The sequence below is a fragment of the Symphalangus syndactylus genome, chromosome 21, assembly GCF_028878055.3.
Source record: "Symphalangus syndactylus isolate Jambi chromosome 21, NHGRI_mSymSyn1-v2.1_pri, whole genome shotgun sequence".
NCBI lineage: Eukaryota > Metazoa > Chordata > Mammalia > Primates > Hylobatidae > Symphalangus > Symphalangus syndactylus.
In genome coordinates, this window is record NC_072443.2 from 67,824,091 (window position 1) to 67,843,936 (window position 19,846).

General features: G+C 33.6%; 1 long non-coding RNA gene across 1 annotated transcript in view; it reads right to left on the reverse strand.

The window, feature by feature from the left end:
• LOC129471412 (uncharacterized) overlaps window positions 1–19,846 on the reverse strand; it is a 295,615-nt gene that overhangs the window by 223,090 nt on the left and 52,679 nt on the right. Inside the window, exon 2 of the long non-coding RNA XR_008653580.2 lies at window positions 17,345–17,423. This is a non-coding gene — a long non-coding RNA (uncharacterized lncRNA). The remainder of the gene's footprint in view (window positions 1–17,344; window positions 17,424–19,846) is intronic.

The window sequence follows — 19,846 nt, forward strand, 5'->3', positions numbered from 1 at the left end:
TTCATTTATTGTTTTAGTTACTACTTAGGAGGTGAGTCTAAAATAAAGACAAGTCACCATAATATTTTCAAGCAAATATTCTCTAGTTTACTGCATGCATTATTTGGCCTACTAAAATTAGCTTGCAGTAACTCATCCAAACATAGCCTTACTAGCTCCATGACTGTTTAGTGGAATAAGGATGGAACATGGGAGTATGATGTAAAAAGGGCTATATCCTTGATACCTCATGAGCACCACTCTGGCACAGGCTTCCAACAGCAAGGGTATCCCAGTAGCGGCAGACAGGCATGAAGTTTTTCATGATGTGCATCTGACAATGATACCATGTGATATTGATAAGCTATGGCATTGGCATCCGGAATCTGTCTCACTGGGTTTGGCAGAAGGACCTAGAGACAGTATTAGATTTTTTTCCCAGAAGAGAAAATGGGGTGTTCCCACGATTAATTGAATAAATATATACATATTTATATAATAAAACAAAAGAGGAGTGAGCAGGTATACATCCTACATTGGTAGAACAGGTCAAAGTGGTTTGGTGTATTTCAATTTTACCAAAATGGGAACAGGCTGACTATATTATTTTCTATGTTTTTTTCTACTTAATACATCATGAGCATCTTCCCATGTCTGTGTCTACTATGGTATGCTCATTTTTAACGGCAAGGAACTTATTTTTGGTCCAGGCTTCTTTTTCTTCTAAAGTTCAATATTATGCTGCCATTCCATCAAGGCTTTATGGAAGATAATTTCCATTAATTTGACACATCATTGTCTTGTCAGTTTCAGATAATTAAGGACTAGCCATTAGTTTCTGTACCTATTGTGTAATCTCTTTTGTCTCATCAGGTTTGTGAATTTTGCAGTGCTTGCCAATCTACAGTTAGCTTAATTAAAAATCAATGGAGTTGAAAGTTGGTGTGTTCTCTTTCTCTTTCTCTAAAGGATTCCATTTTCCAAAACACCATAAGCAAATAAACTGGCATGTGGAACTTTCTGCAGCCACATAATAGTGAAACACACTTAACCGTGTATATTTAGCTCCTAGCAAAATTGTCTAATTTTGCATTTGCTAGCTAGCCAGTAAACTCCAGGTTTCTTGCATCAGAGGGGGATGCTCACCCACAGATTTTACAGTTCAGAAGTATTGTTAGTATATACCCTCAACAAAAGGCTCAGAAAGTGAAATCAGTTCCAATGCTATCATCTTTCCTCAAGCTGAGCTACAGTGTTCAATTCTCCAAATGTGAGGTAGCTGGCAAAGACGTTGCTGTTGTTTTCTGGATTTAAGCTGGAAAGATAGTAACTGGAGCCTAGGAGAAGAATTTTCTTTTTTTTTTTTTTTTATTGAAGTGTTGTTAATATAAGACTTTCGAAAATACTAATCACAACATTTCTGTAATTTGCAACTAGCATCAATTGATATATCTTTGATTTTCTCTATAAAAACAAAGACTGAACTGGCCAGATTAGCAACTCAGAGTTATGCTGATCTTCCAGGCTGGAGGCCTTGCCGAACATAACATCATGAACATTTTAAACCTCCTACAGAACAATATTATACTTGCCATCTGCCAGACTCTATGATTGAAATGCAGAAACAATAAAGCAATAATTAGTAACTCTGATTTTGCCACACGCCTGGGCAGCTCAAATTTCTTGACGGTCATAACCCTAAAATATCCGCTTGAACTAATATATACTTTGTTATGCATATCTATTTAAAACATATTTTGATAAACATGCATAGTGAAATATATTACTGTCTGTAGTAAAAGGGAAATCCCAACATGTTAATGATGTAATGAACTGTAAAAATAATCAATATTGGTTTTTCTGCATGTTGACCAATGTATGAACCTATGTTTTATCTTCATTCTCATTCTTTCAGAATAAAAAGCAACATCTATTTAGTACATGCAAATAACTTGTGGGAGTTTTCAAGAATATACAAATCAAATTAATTTAGAAGCATATCAGACACCTTACCTATGCAAATGGTATTATATTTTGTTAATCTAGTTCTAAACTATATGTTTAACATCATTATACTTCAGGATTATTTTGAATCCTTTTATTTATCAATAATAAAACTTCCTAAGATTTTAAATATAAAATACAAAGTTATCATTTTGAAGTTGTATTTCCTTTATTACATGATAATTAGTTGCATAATTAAAACATGTGGGGTCAAAGGTCAGATATTACAATCCAAGGGATATCACAAAGGATATTGTATTTTTTGCCCCAAATATGTGTATTAACAGCAATGGCTGTTACACAGAACATTAAGCTAAAAGAGTCAAATGGAAACTGGAATAACATCTGTTGCAAATAATAGGTATAGTGAAATTTCAAGATGATTCTGAAAATATTTTTTTTATCTAAACTTACAATAACAAATCTTAGTGAATAACTGAGAGAGTGCACTCAAGGAAGTAAATAGCTCTATTAAAACAGTAACCTGATGACGAAGACTCAACAAATGAAGACAGTGATATCCGTGGATGCCTTTCAGACATTGTGTTATTCTTTGGTGGTGACTCCACTATTCTTTATGAATAATACAATTAATGCAATTTTGAGTCCTTCCATCCCTGCCAATTATCCTAACACTGGAAAATTTTCTGTTTAACACAAAAATATTAAGAACTCATTTGAGAGTATCTTCATTGAGTGGTTTATCAAGCACTGGAATAGCTCCAGAAGTAGGAGCTAAATACTTCCCAAGAGAATTCAGTCCACTCTAATATCACTTCGGTGTTAGAAAAAATACCCTTGCACTGACTTGAAAATTATATCCATAGATCTTTTATCCATGACACCTGGGGTCACAGAGAAAAAAATATTTTTCTTATTCTTAACTGATCTACAAATAGAAGTGTGCTCAAAACAGTAGCAACAATGTATTTCATTACATATGCTTTTATATATAATATATATAAAAATTTCATATATATTACATATATATTTTTATTAGATATGTGATTATGTAATAAAATATATTGATGCTACTATTATGTTATTTTATGAGTGCTTACATAAAAGCACTTATATATGCTTATATATTAGTGAATGATAGCAATGATAAAAGTGACAAGGAGGGAAGAATTATGATTATTTTATTATTACAAGGTACTCATATGCTACCTGTGAAGTGGTATAATGTTGTTTGAACATGGATTTTAATTAGTTATAAATGTATCTTGGAAACTCTAGTGCAACCACTGAGAAATGTAAAAAGAAGCATAACTGATATGCTAATAATAAGGGAGAGAAAATGGAATCAAACAAAATGCTCAAGTAAAGCCACAAAAGGCAGTAAAATAGTGGAAGACAAACTAAGAACAAAGAAAAAGGGAAACAAATATAAAACTAACAAATATGATAGGTATTAATTCAACTATATCATTAGTTACTTTAAACATCAATGTTCTAAATATATCAGTTAAAAGGCAAAGATTGTAAAAATGGATTTAAAAAAACCTTCCCAATTGTACATTGCCTACAAGAAACATGCATTAACTATAAGAGCACATACTGAAAGATACACTATGCTGATGCTAATTTTTAAAATGGGAATAGCTATATTTATTTTAAACAGACTAGACTTCAGAGCAAAGAAAGTTGTCAGGGCTAAAGATGGGTATTACATAATGACAAAGGGGTCAATTCCTTATAAAGACATAACAATCCTTAATGTATAGATGTCTGACAATGGAGCATCAAAAAACATGAGGCAACATCTAATAGAACTGCAAGGAGAAAAACATGAGTCCACTATCATAGTTGATGACTTCAACACCCCTCTATCAAAAATGGACATATCAAGCAGACCAGAAAAAAGAGTAAACACAGCATCGTCAATTAACTGGATATAAATGACATCTATTGACTGTTTTATGATTAAACAACACACTATCAAAGAGGACACGGATTAAAGAAGAAATCTCAACAACAACAAAATAAGTATTTTTAACTAAATGAAAATGAAAATACAACTTACAAAGTTTGTGGGATGTGTTGAAAGCAGTGCTTAGAGAGAAATTTATAGCATTGAATACATTTATTAGAAAAGAAATATTTAAAATTAATCACCTTATCTAAAACGAACTCACAGCCAACATTATACTTAATGGGGAAAAGTTGAAAGCATTCCCCGTGAGAACTGGAATAAGACAAAGATGCCCACTTTCACCACTTGTATTCAACATAGTACTGGAAGTCCTAGCCAGAGCAATCAGACAAAAGAAAGAAATAAAGGGCATCCAAATCAGTAAAAAGGAAATCAAAATGTTCCTGTTTGCTGATGATATGATCTTATACCTAGACAACCTTAAAGACTCATCCAAAATGCTTCTAAAACTGGTAAATGAATTCAGTAAAGTTTCAGGATACAAAATTAATGTACGCAAATCAGTAGCGCTGATATACACCAACAGCAACCAAGCTGAGAATCAAATCAAGAACTCAACCCCTTTAACAATAGCTGCAAAATGCCACAAAAATATAACAACAAAATAGTAATACACTTAACCAAGAAGGTGAAAGACCTCTATAAGGAAAACTACAAAACACTGCTGAGAGAAATCATAGACAACACAAAAAATGGAAACACATACCACACTCATGGATGGGTAGAATCAATATTGTGAAAATGACCATACTGCCAAAAGCAATCCACAAATTTAATGCAATTCCCATCAAGATACCACCATTATTCTTCACAGAATTAGAAAAAACAATCCTAAAATTCATACGGAACCAAAAAAAAGCCCACAGGGCCAAAGCAAGACTAAGGAAAAAGAACAAATCTGGAGACATTACATTACCTAATTTTAAACTACACTATCAGGCCATAGTTACCAAAACGGCATGGTACTGGTATAAAAACAGGCATATAGACCAATGGAACAGAATAGAGAACACAGAAATAAACCCAAATACTTACAGTCAACTGATCTTTGACAAAGCAAACAAAAACATTAAATGAGGAAAGGAACCCTATTCAACAAATGGTTGCCGGGATAATTGGCAAGCCACATGTAGAAGAATGAAACTGAATCCTCACCTCTCACCTTATAAAAAAATCAAATTTAGATGGATCAAAGATTTAAATCTAAGAATTGAAACCATAAAAATTCTAGAAGATAACATTGGAAAAACCTTTCTAGACATTAGCTTAAGGAAAGACTTCATGACCAAGAACCCAAAAGCAAACACAACAAAAACAAAGATGAATAGATGGGAATCGATTAAACTAAAAAGCTTCTGCACAGCAGAAGAAATGATCAGCAGAGTAAACAGGCAACCCACAGAGTGGGGGAAAATATTCACAACCTGTACATCAGTCAAAGGACTAATATTCAGAATCTACAAGGAACTCAAGCAAATCAGCAAGAAAAAAACCAAACGATTGCATCAATAAGTGGGCTAAGGACATGAATAGATAATTCTCAAAAGAAGATATACAAATGGTCAACAAACACATGAAAAATGCTCAACATCACCAATTATCAGGGAAATGCAAACCAGAATCACAATGTGATACCACCTCACTTCTGCAAGAATTGTCATAATCAAAAAATCAAAAAAATAGATATCGGCATGGATCTGATGAAAAGGGAACACTTTTACACCGTTAGTGGGGATGTAAACTAGTACAACCACTATGGGAAACTGTGTAGAGATTCCTTAAAGAATTAAAAGTAGATCTATCATTTGATTCAGCAATCCTACTCCTGGGTATCTACCCAGAGGTAAATAAGTCATTATTCAAAAAAGATACTTGGAGACACGTTTATAGCAGCACAATTCACAATTGCAAACATATGGAACCAGCCCAAATGCCATCAATCAACAGTGGATAAAGAAAATATGATATAGATATATATGTGTATATATATAATATATATAAAATATATATATATAAAATGAAATACTACTCAGCCATACAAAGGAACAAAATAATGACATTTGAGCAACCTTGGAATTGGATACCATTATTCTAAGTGAAGCAACTCAGGAATGGAAAACCAAACATCATATGTTCTCACTCATAAGTAGGAGCTAAGCTATGAGGATGCAAAGGCATAAGAATGATACAATAGACTTTGGGGATTTTGGGGGAAGGGTGGGAGGAGGTTGAGGGATAAAGCACTACATAGATGTTGGGTACAGTGTACACTGCTTGGGTGATGGGTTCACCAAAATCTCAGAAATCACCACTAAAGAATTTATTCATGTAGCCAAATACCACCTGTTTCCAAAAAACTTATTAAAATTTAAAAAATTAATCACCTTAGAAAACTAGAACAAAAGCAAATTAAATCCAAAGTAAGCATAGGAAAATAAATTAAAATTAGAGTAGAAATAAATGAAATAAAAATAGGAAATCAATAGAGAAATCAACAAAACCAGAAGATGATTTTTTGAAAAGTTCAATTAAAAAAAAAGCCTCTAGTCAGGTTAATTAAGAAATCAGATATTCAACATTATTCACACAAACGAAAATAACTTAAAATGGTATATTTAAAATATAACTGCGGTGTACAAAGGCATTGCAGTATACAAATATATTGCAGGTAAAAATCACAATATTTAAAATATTTACCAAAACCTACTTGACTGTGTAGACACTGCCTCACTTCAGCAAGTTTTTTAAAATAATGACTATACTAAAATATCTGTCTGAATTCAAATCTATTTTTTTTCTTTAGGTGAAATTTTTTATTCAAATTTCTGAAATCCAATAATGTCACCTAGGCCAATAATAGATCAATCATGGTGCCTGTCAGGTTCTTTCTGAGCCCTGTTAGCAGCTCATTTAGGTGTCATCCATTAATACACAGTGCCTTGACACCTCCAATGTATTTTTTGTTAGATTAGTTTTCCCATGCATTGGGTCCATTATTAATCCTTAATAATGAGAAAAACATGAAATTTAAAATTTAAATCTATCTTTCAAACACTGGAAGAGGAAAGCATGGTTTTAATTCCCCAGGTTGTTAAATGAGTAATGAAGCAAGTTTTACATTCTAATCCTGAGACATATTAGCTGTTCATTTGAAAAGGAAACATTTAGTTTCCAATCTTTGGGGACCTCATTGCAAACTTTTATTTACAAAGCTAGTTGTACATGTCTATTATTGTGCATCATTTTTGAGCTTTTGCATTATATTTCGCATCACCACAGTTAGGGGGTAAAATAATAGGACTATGGCATCTGTGTTTCGATTTAGATAAACAAATGGGGAAATAGTGCAGAGAAAAGCCAACTAAAGAAATTTTAATTGTTCCTTGTATAAAGCCCCAGTTTACAGAAAGGTTGAACCAATTCATTTCTGCAGCTTACATATCTAAATTTGTGACCATGTAGCATATGAAACAAATAAGGTATCCCTATTAATCACTGACTTGTCAATATGAATATAAAGATTGGTGTGAATTCAGTGTCCTGCACTAAAGTCTTCAGTTAAAACAGAAGAGATATTATGGTGGTGGATTCCCCAGGATGTTCAACAAACAGAGAAGAGGCCAAAGCATCTTGTCTCAATCTTTCTTCTTGTTCTAGTGCATTCTCACACTGCTAAACAATACTACCCAAGACTGCATATTATAAAGAAAAGAGGTTTAATTGACTCACAGTTCCACATGGATGGGGAGGCCTCAGGAAACTTACAGTCACGGCAGAAGGAGAAGCAAGCACATCTTACATGGTGGCAGGTGAGAGAACATGAGCAGGAGCAGGGAAAACTGCCTTATAAAGCCATCAGATCTCATGATAATTCACTCACTATCATGAGAACAGCATAAGGGAAACCACCTCTACGATCCAATCATCTCCTATCAGATTCCTTCATCCACACATGGGGATTACCGGTATTAGAATTCAAGAGGAGGTTTGGGTGGGGACACAGCCAAAAAGTATCACTTTTTATTTATTACAATTTTATATCATCCCTGGCAAATTGTTCCAAATTCTTGCCCATCCTCCATCAATGTCTAAAATTGCACTTGTAATTGAGAATACTTGCTAAGGTTTTACTTGTACTTGCATATAGAATGGACTCAAGATATGAACAGTTTGTCACGATTTTATAAATGAAGACAAAACGGGTATTAAATATTCACCCTGTTTTCTGGATGCTCAGTTTCATAATAAATGCCTGCCTTGGTTCATGCATCAGTACTGTTTCCACTTGGCTTCCTTGGACATCGCTTTCTCTTAACTTTTCTCCTACCTCTCTGGCCCTTTCCTCTTGAACACTCTTGATAATCCTACCTTATCTCCCTGCCCTCTTAAAATGTAAGTGCCCCAAGCTCTTGCTATTTCTCTTCCCCTTTTGTGCTTTAGTAACTCAGTATTTTCTAGAGGCTGGCAGCATCCACATATATCTCCAGATAAGACCTCTGCTAGAAAAGCTAGACTCATACATAATTTACCTCTTCGCTTTCTCCATTTGGATGTTGAATAACCACGTAGAAAATAACAAGTCCAAAACTCAGGTCCTGGTTTTTCACCTTCAAATCAGCATCTCTCATATTTTTCCAACTCAGTAAATGACAGCCACATTCTGCCACATGCTAAAAACTCTTGGAGACATCTTCATTCAACCCTTTGTCTTGTATTCTACATCTAATTTATCAGGTAAAGCAGTTACCTGTACCTTCAAAATACAGTTAAACAAAATCCTACCCTTTTTCTTTGTCCTTCCTGCGATGATTCTGGTCCAACCCACTAAACTCTTTTGTCTGGTTTATTAAAATAGTCTCCCTGATTCCTTTTTGCCACCCACAAAGCCAGAGAAATCCTGTTAAAACACAAGATTAATGTTGTGTAATTCCTTTTCTCAAAATACTTTAAAGAGTGCTGATTTCAGTTACCTGGATATGTGTAAGACACAATTCCAAAACAGACTGGCTTAAAAAAATATGTTATTACTCCCCTCAAGGTCCTGGGAACCAACTAGACTCAGCTGGGTTGTTTTGGTTTGGGATCTGTCATGTGATTGTAGTCACATGGAGGTTGAGGCTGAAGTCATCTTTATGCCTTTCACAATCACAGGTTTGGTGCCTGAGCTGGCATGACACAACTACGTGAAGGCTGGAACAGCTGGGATTTATCTGGCATCTCCTGTCTTACTTGTGAGATTTTTCAATGTGGTTTCTCCAATTCAGCAGCCTCAAGGTGGCCATATTACTTATATGGTAGTTGGTTTTCTCTAGAGGGAAGATACAAAGAAAACAGTGGAAGTTGTATGCTTTTTTACTAACTAGCCTTAGAGGTCACATAGGATCATTTTCACCCTAGTACATGCGTAAAAGGAGAGGTAAGTCCAGCCAAAATGAAGGCAAGATGTAGAGACACCTCTCAATGGGAAGAAATCTAAAGAACATGTGGCAGTTTTTTTAAAACTACCCTACATTTCATCTCAATTAAAGCAAAAGCCAAAATTTTCTCAATGATCTGCAATGGGAAATTGTAGCAAATTTGACCACTGCTTGCTTTTTAAAATCAAGTTGGATTAGAACAGTCACATTTATTGGTTTACATACAATGATGGCTTTTGTATTATAATGCAAAAGTTGAGTAGTTGTGACAGAGATAATGTGGCCTGCAAAGCTGAACCTGTTTATAATCTGGCCCTTTAGAAGACAAGTTTACTAACCCCTGGTCTGCAGCCTTGAACATACACACTCTGCTCCCCTATTTGCTCTCTGAATTCATCTCTCTAGTACTCTGTTCCTCACTGTATAGTTTGGCATATGTGCCACCTTGCCGTTTTCTCTGCCTAGCACGCTTTTCCTTCAGATATCCAGCTAGCTCATTTCTGCATCTCTTTCATGCATTTGCTCAAATTTCACCTTTTCAGTGAGTCTTTTTCTGAATGCTCAATTTAAAATTCACCTCTATTTCCCAAAAACTCCTTCTCTGCCTTCTGAGTGATTTCCTCCCACTTATAATATTCTCATGTGCTACTGATTTAACTTATTTATTTCATTTATAGTCTATTTTCCTCATTAAAATGCAAGCTCCATTACATCAGGGATTGTTGTCTGTTTTGTTCTCTGATGCATCCCAGAGCCTACAACAGCGCTGACATGTAATAGGTCCTCAATAAACATTTGTTGAACGGACAGATGCATGCATGCAGTGACTAATGAAATAACGCAAAATAAATATGTCAAATTCATAGGCAATATTATAAAATGAAACGTATTGGCTGTTTGGTGTTATGTAAGTGGAACACAGAAGTGAATTAAAGCTTTAAGAGGGAAGATCCTGATGTTAGTATTGATTCCCTTTTCCCCACGATGAATGATGTTTTGAAGATCTTGATGCTAACATTAGTTTAAGCTCATTCAATACTGTCATAGGAGAGAGAAAATCGTTTGAGATCTTTGATATTAATATTCCAATCCCTCACCTCTGTCTGTTTGAACTCATCAATCACTTTGGGAATAAAACTGGAATCGTGTACAAATTCTTGTTGAGGTGAGGGGTTTTAATATAGAAGATATTTTTTTCTTTCCCTTGATGTCTCAGAATAAAATGATGAAACCAGAAGGAGAGAGAAACTTTGATTTTTATATTTCAAATTTCTATAATTTATTATTTAAGAGTATATGATTTGGAGTCAGGGTAAAATTGAGTCCTCACCTCAACTCTGTAATTTCACAGCTATTTGTTCTTAGAAAAATTCCTCAATGTTTCAGATCCTCAAGTTCTTTCTCGTTGAGAAAATGAAGACAGTAATATCCACCTCATGCAATTTTAGGAAAATTAAATAAAGTTAGATATTTTGAAAAATGTACTATATTTAGAATAGTACCTGGTACATATCTTCTCAGTAATGATAAACAGAATATTTTCCTACATCTATTTTCAATAGTAATGACCATAATAGACAGAAATTTTTCATTTACTTGCAATGACCTTAAAAAACTAAATTCAACATAATGCCACCACTAGAAAGAAGTCCATTAATAGTGGACAAATGTCTACTACGTGTAACTTACATAAAAAGCGGTAAGAGATAATAAAACAAATGGGGTGAAACACCAAGACAGTTAAAAGTATTTGTCTTTATGACTTGCCCATTTGAGCAAGAAATTCTTTTCTGGATGTCAGAATGTAAGGAAAGTTTAGGTGAAAAATTTCAGTGGTTCAATTAGTTATAGATTCAGAGCTTTTGTTTATTTGTTTTGTGCTCAGTTGGTTCTTGTGTTTGTAGACCTCTCTCATATTACAAAAATAATAACAGAGGGAAAAGACTATGTTCTTCAAAACAAAAAGCTACTCAGCAGTGAGTGGCACAGAAACCAAATCTCATGGATTATTTAAATTCAGTCAAATGTTATTTATTGGTATCACTTATGTGTCAGATATTATGGGAGGCATTGAGGATGAAATAGTACATAAAATACACTTCTGTCTTTCTTAAAGTTCAATGATTTGCTGCCTAACTTTGAGAAATACTACCCTTCACCACAGAATAACAATTCACATCAGCATAACTAGGTCTTGGAGAAGTACTGCAATAAAGAAACTGTGTAACTTCCTTATCACTGAGTGTCTCAAACTTATTTGAGATTGCTTCTTTGTGTAACATCCACAACTAATATGCTATCTAACACATTCATGTCCAATTTCATCATATCCTATCTCCACTGATTAGAGATCCTTCAAGTAACCCTGAGGTTATGTGCTTTATGTATTTGGCTTCTGACTAAGCATTGATTTAGAGATCAGTTTTCTCAGCAAAACTGACTTTGAAAACCACAAGCAAGAACTATAACCTTTGATCTTCACAGGCATATGTGAGGGAAACAAATGACTGGCATGAGGTTGTGCAGCTGGTGAATTTGAAACTCAACCATATGAGTAAAAACAATTTGGGTAAGACAATGAATTTAGACTTCATTTATTCTCATTTTGAAATAATTTGCAAAAGTGTTAGGCTAAGGATTTATATTTTCATTACCTATGAGGAAATAAAGCAAGCAAATTTGGACCAAAACTACAAAAACCAAAGAATTCAAAGTATCATCAAGTGCTTTAAAAGTCACATTTTCAGTATTCTCATCATCACACAAACACTTAAATTGAAATGACAAATTATCTCATTCAGTATGGCTGGTCAGAAGAGAGATTTGACTCCGAGACATTTGTTACTAGTTGTTCTCTATTATTATAGGAATTGCCATGAGACAAGCTCACTCATCATGGATTTCTATTGGTAAGAAGAAAAATAAGGGATTTTTGTGAGAAGACAATGCTGTCCTTTTAATGTTAGCATCAAAAGGTCCAGGATGAAACTTAATTATTTTTATCTTTTCATACAATCATTTAGAGAGTTATCACGAATGAGCTGCCTTTTGAGGAGGGATCCCATTTTATAATCTAGTTAGCTTTTTTTCCCAAGAAATTGATTGACCTAAGTGCCATACTATTTTGAGATGATCAATTTGGTTTGGAAATTTTTAGAAACATGTTATTTCTAATTTCTTGCTCCTTTCTCAGGTAGAAGCAGAATAGTGGATCACTTCCATAATGCTTGGCACATGATTTGTGCTCAATAATGGAGAGTTGCCATTACTATTATTAATAAAAATGCATATAAAACACATAACAATATATTGTTATTATACACAAAGAGTATACTAGATACCATGCCTCCGGATAGAGTAGTATTTCTTTCTTAGCATCCAAACTTGTACAATGTACCTTTTTCTGCCTTATTACCTATAATACTTTTTAAATGTTGTGTGTTTACTTTTCTGTCTCACAGAATACAATAAGCATTCCTTGTGGATAAAAATGTTGTCTTTTATCTCTGTATCCTTAACTATATTCTACAAATGTTTGCTGTAAGAATTAACAAAAATAAATAAATTCTTAAACTACATTTGTTATTTTTTTAAAGACAGCATCTGTGTGAAGAACCTACTCAATTCAATATGCATAGTGTTTAAATGATGTTGCAACATGGCCAGCTTGGAGTCCTCATAGTGTGTCAAGTTCCGAATATTCACACATCTTACAGGGCATCTAGTTTTCCCCAGAGCAAGCATTCCAAGCAATAGGAAATGGGAGCAGACTCTCCTTAAAATGTAAACTTTCAGCTGTCACCATGTCATTTCTACCACATTTTACTGATGAAGCAGTCACAGAGCTAACCCAGGTTCAAAGAGAGAAGCAATAAACCCCATCTTTTATGCAGAAAGTGAGAAAGACATTGCAGTCGTCATTAATTACCCACAGACCATTTAATTTATATCCTCATTAATGATATTTTCTTAGCTTGATGTACTCTTGGCTTTAACAATTAACAAAAACAGAAGAAACAGAAGAAAAAAACCAATATGGTATGCAGTACTCATAATTACATTTTCATTTGTGTTGCTATCCTTGATTACTATACATGTAAGAAATTATCTCTCAAGGAAATAAATAATCCTTGTATTGTTTCTGGAGATGAAAATCAATGAGTTTACCTTTTGCTACAAATATAGCCACTCTTTTTTTCTTCTTGTAGACATTAAACACCAACTTGTGCAGACGGTATTGCATACAAAGGAATCTGGGCAGCATACCTGACTCAATATTAATAAATGAAGTTGAAATAGGACCTGTGATTGGTCTGTGATGACAGAAAGCAAATAGCTTTTCCTCCTGATACAACTAAAAGATTACCTTGCTAAGCATTTATTTCAAGTATTGGCAAAGAATGTGTTATAACACAGGTCTTTAGGCATAATGGAAGAAATGCCTTGGGCATCATTCCAAGGAAGGATAGAGAAAACATATATATAGAACCAATACATTTTAACAGTAAAATATATTGTTAAATTTTAATCTTTTAATATTTATTAAAAATAAAACATTTAATTTTAAAAATCAATCTTTTAATTTTTTATTAAAATAGAAATTATAAGTCAAAAGTAGTGATGGATACATTATTTAGCAGAAAATCCTTCAGAGACCACAGGAAAATCCAGGTTGTTGGAGGGTTAATGTTGAGAAGTAAGAAAGGAGGGAGCAGTGAGTACATCAATTTAACCATAGGAAAAAAATGTTTACTGCTGATGAATTAACTTGGAGGCCCTCTACCTAGAAGATAGGCATTTTTTCCTTGCCTAATAAAAGGGAGTTTATAAAATTGATGGCATCATTGTAATTGATAAATGTATTTTGAAAAATGGAACAGAATAATAGGTTTTTCATAGATTAGAATAAACCACAGTGTTTAAATATTACATGTGTTTATGTAGTTTTAAAGACATGGAAAAAGTGCACAGCAAAATTAAAGTTGACATAGAAACGATACTTAACAGATCAAACTTAGACCAACTAGAATAGAAAGGCAAGGAGAGTCTGCAATGAGTTGATTAGCTCTGCTGCAGGAAATTGACCAACTGCAAGTGAACTACTGGGGGGATCGACGTTTTATGTGGATCTTTGTGAAGCACAGAACAAGATCAGCAAATCATAAAGAAACAAATAATGAAAGCTGACTTAGTTGGTTCAGGCTGCTATAACAAATTACTGGGTGGCTTAAACAACAGAAATGTATTTCTTAAAGTTCTGGAGGCTGAAATTCTGAAAGCATGGTTAGGTTCTGATGATCACCTTCTTCCATGGCTTCCTCACATGGTGGAAAAAGATAAAGAGGAAGCAAACTCTATCCTGTGTCTTCTTATAAGATCACTAATACCACTAATGAGTGCTCCACTTTCATGACCTAATTACCTGCAAGGGATCTACTTCCAAATGCCATCACATTGGGAATTAGGCTTTAACATATAAATGTTGGGGGCATACAAGCATTCAGTTCATAATGAAAGCAGAAGAAACATTGAAAGGAACCAGCATTTTCTTATTCTTCTATCTCTTAGCCTAAAAAGTAGGCTTGATTTTAAATACCAGAAAACAACCAACTATTTATGCTTCAAAGTTATTTATAGTTTCAGGTACGTGTATAGTTATGCATCACTTAACGACATGGAAATGTTCTGAGAAATGAGTCCTTAGGTGATTTGTTGTGTGAACATCATAGAATGTACTTATGCTCTATGTATACCTGCATGATATAGCCTACTACACACCTAGGCTATGTGGTATAGAGCCTATTGCTCTTGGCTTTAAGCCTGTATAGCTTGTGATTGTTCCAAATACTGCAGGCAATTGTAACACAACGGTAAGTATTTATGTATATAAACATGTCAAAATAAAAAATGTACAGTAACAATATGATATTACATTCTTATGGAACCACCATGGTATATGCAGACCATTATTGAACTAAATTATTATATAATGAATGACTGTATGCATATTTATGTATTAACACACTAGCTATGCGTTTGTGCAGACTGGCATTCAGTAAATTTTGTATGGTTTCTTCTGGGGTTTGGCAAACTATGGCTCTCAAATTAAATCAAACCCACCTCCATATTCACAGCTAAAGTTTTACTGGAACAAAACCACATTCATTCATTGATGTCTGGTTGCTTTTATGTTACAATGGCAGAGTTAAGTAGTTATGGCAGAGAACATAATGTCCTCAAAGCCCAAAACATAGACTATCTGGCCCTTTACAGAAAGAGGTGATCAACTTTTGGTTTATTCCATAGAGCAAATATGGGACTCTCAACAAATCCCAATTACTACCTATAACTACAATAATAGTAATAAATACAATAGTAGTAATAATTGTTATCAGTTATTAAATGCATACTTTGTGCCAAAATTATACTAAGCTGAAAGAGCAGGGTCCTATGATTTATAGCCTCATCAAAATCGCATGAAATGAGGAAAGAATTGTTAGAAAATAGAATGCCTGTTGTTCAGAAGAAAAAAAGATCAATATCTACTGTACTATTAATAAATACAAATGTTAGCCTGTCATGACTTGTTCTAATGAATGCCTAACCTCATTCAATATATGAAATTAAATTGGATACAGTCTCATTAATACAAGAAGTGATTAGTATTTTTTCAGAGGTAAGCATTTGTTGATAATATGCTAAACTTAGTTTGATTCTAGGAGGGGAGCCTCTATGTTGTATTTCCTATTCTTTGAAACAATGAAATAAATAAACAAAACTCTAGTTCAGCAATGTCAAATCAAACTGTGTAGTCTCCAGATTGGGATGCATACAAAAATGATCTGCTGTGGTAGAAATAATTTATTAAAAATTCTGTTTACATTCATCTTATCTCATTTATTTTAGTAGGTATTTTTAAATTATACATTAGAAAAATTGTGTACATATAAATAAACAAATATAGTACTGAAGTTGACTTGCTCAAATGTTATTACTTATAGAGATGTGCATCCAAAAATGTTTAGAAACTACTGACAAACTATAAGTAAATAACCTGTCAAAGAGTTCTCAGAATCCCTCTAAGATCGTAACTGGGTATGCCTGTAGCATAATTCTTATTAATTTTGCTAGAAAACTCAGTTATGTTCAAATATAAATAAATATGTTTAAATACAGATACATCAGTAAATGCAATGATTGTCATTTCATTCCTTTGTAAAGCCTTTCATTCTCATCGTTTCCTTCTCTTTGCTGATCTTCAAATTCTGAAGCTTCTTTAATGGGATTCCTGTTAGCAAGTTCTCTCCTTTCTGTGTCCTCCATACACAGATGTCTGTGGTTTCTTGACAATTATATTCCATGAAAATATTAATCATACCTTTACCCCCAATTTTATATACAAGTTGGAATCCAGACTAAGCTTTTTTATTTAAAATCATTCTCAGCAAACTATCGCAAGGACAGAAAAACAAACACCGCATGTTCTCACTCATAGGTGGGTATTGAACAATGAGAACACATGGACACAGGAAGGGGAACATCACACACCGGGGACTGTTGTGGGGTGGGGGGAGGGGGGAGGGATAGCATTAGGAGATATACCTAATTCTAAATGAGGAGTTAATGGGTACAGCACACCAACATGGCACATGTATACATATGTAACAAACCTGCACATTGTGAACATGTACCCTAAAACTTTAAGTATAATAATAATAAAATTTTTAAAAATTACAATCTCAAATCAATAAATGCTTCTGCCAAATTTTTCTCTCTTTCATTTAAGCATATTGCTATAATTATACTTACTGTTATTTTCTCACTAATTTATCACTCTTCTTCTTCCTTTCTTTATTATCCATGGAAATTTTAACCTTTCTAAGATAGACTGATTTTTTTTTTTTGCCATGTACTAAATGATCCTCCTACTTCTAGTCAAATTCTCCACAGCATCTATCAGAATCTGGTTACTAAACAATTGTTGCAGTTTTGTGTTGTGGTGACTTACCAGAAAGAACAATGATTTCCTAGTGAAGTTCGTCACTCCCAGTGCATGAGATAAGAGTTATGTTTCAGCAAATGCAGACCTAAAAACAAAAGGTGAACCACTTCATCAGATGCTTAACAATAAAATTCAGTGCCATTTGCTCACAGATGTACTTTCTCAGCTAAACTGGGTCTCAGGATCCACATGTAGTTTCTCAGCGCTGCAGCGCAGCTCTGATTTGTGCACATACGTGTTCACTTTAACAACATCATGCTTTGGAGGTACTTAACATAAAAGATGAAATAGTTCTTTAGAAGATAAAACACTCATTGTAGGACATCTGATTTTTAATATTTTCTTTTCTTGTTAAGTCCTAAAACCATCAAATGATTGCAGTTCTCAATCCACTTATAGTGAGGCTAGAAAATGATATGAGGTATAAGCAATATTCTTAAAGGAAATTTGGACCTCTGCTACATTACATCATGCTCACACATCACTTTAGGAAAAGTTAAAAGAGTTATAACAAAAATATTTTATACTTTGATAAACATAAATTTTCAGAACTGAATTATAGCTATTGCATTCCAAATGAATTTTCTGTATACATTACTAATTTTAACACCAAGGTCATGGTCATTTTAATGAAAATAAGTAAACAAATAAACACTAGCAGAAAAATATAGTCAGAAAAAAGGAGAATAAAACCTGCATCTGAATTTCAGTTGATAATGGGCTATTTAATAACTATCAATACACAGATCTGCAGGGAAAAAAGGCAATAATTCATGTTAGGTATATCCAGGACCTAATGATAATCAATATGCTTTAAAGAAAATGAAGATAATATTTCTTTATGGAAAAGAGGTAAACGAACTTCTTTACATAATATGTTTAAAATTCTCTTTTTAGTATTCAGATTTTAATGAACTGCAGATCACTGCAATTCTTCATGTTAAATCACATCTGGGAGTGTTCCTTAATCGAGTAAATTGGGTTAAAATATTGCATTTTTATTGCTAGCTTAATAGCTTAAAGAGATATTAAACATGTAATTATTAACCTTGACATGAAAGAATTGGAGATATTTCTTAGATGATTTAAGGATTTGAGAGTTCTCTCTTCTGAGTGAAGTTTGTATGTTAGGATAAAGCAAATCTAACGAGCTATCTTGAAATGGGCATCTGACTAATTGAAAGAGACTAATAATATAGCATACATATATATCCAACGTTACTTAAGGAAATCATTCATAGAAGAATAGGTGTTTTATTTTAAAAATCAACTAATGGATGTTAAATATTAATAAACTCATCATAACTGAATAACAGATAGGTTAGCCTAGTAATTTACTCATTCAAAAAATATTTACTATACATTCATGATGTGGAAAGCAGTATTCTAGGCATTGGGAAGACAGCAGGGAATTGGTTCTTATCAAACTTATATTCTACTAGAAATAGATGCATATGAATAGTTTGCAGAAGAGAAATTAAAGGTTGCAAGAAATATAAAGAATATAAAGAGTCACATATTAACAGGCAATATAGGCAATGGTACGCTGACAAATGTTTAATAATCAGCTCTCTAAAAGGAACAAAGCAAGCCCTGAGTTGCAGTGTTTGCCATTTTCTGTGATGAAAACATTCCCAACATGACTGATTTAAATATACTAATATGACATCACTCAATACATAGTTGGAAAGAGGTATATCATAAGCCCTAGTGAGCTGTTTTAAGACAGCATCGGCACACACACTATGACAAGATTACTTTAAGTTGGACACTCAGAAAAGGCCTCTCTGGGAAAGTGACACTTAAACTAAGATCTGAAAAAACAGAAAAAGTCATGTATGAAATCTTGAGGCATTACACCCTGAAGAGGGATAACAGCTAAAGTTCCCAAACCAGTGCAAGCCTGGATTGTTGAAGGAACAAGAAGAAGGCCAATAAGTCTGGGGTGTACTACATAAAAGGAGGATATACAATGGGATTAGAAAAACAGTCAAAGCTTTTCATGCAGAACTTCGTAATATAGGGTATGAAATTTGGCAAGGATGTCACTGGAAGGTTTGTGAATCATGTTAATTGTATTAATTAAAACTTATTGCATTTACTCTATGCTGTCCACAGTAAAGCAAAAAGCTATTACAGAAGAAGGAACAGACCTTGGCTTACTGATGATAAAAAGAATAGGAAAACATCCTTAAAAACTAGGTTGAATAAGAGGTTAGAATTAGTAGGCATCCCAACATATTATTGCGATTATGGCATCCAACTTAATACATAACTTGCTTTGCTTCATACAAATATATTTTTCTGCTTTTGTTTTCTATAGTCAATTACCACTGTCTGTCATGTTGTACTATTATCACTTTTAGAAAGTGATTCTATCATACAAAACCAACATAATCTAAAATGACTTCCTGAGATGATGACCTAAGAGCTTATATATAAAACAAATGTTTTTAAAATTGTGCCTATAACAGCACACAACAGGAAGTATTAGATGCCACAAACATA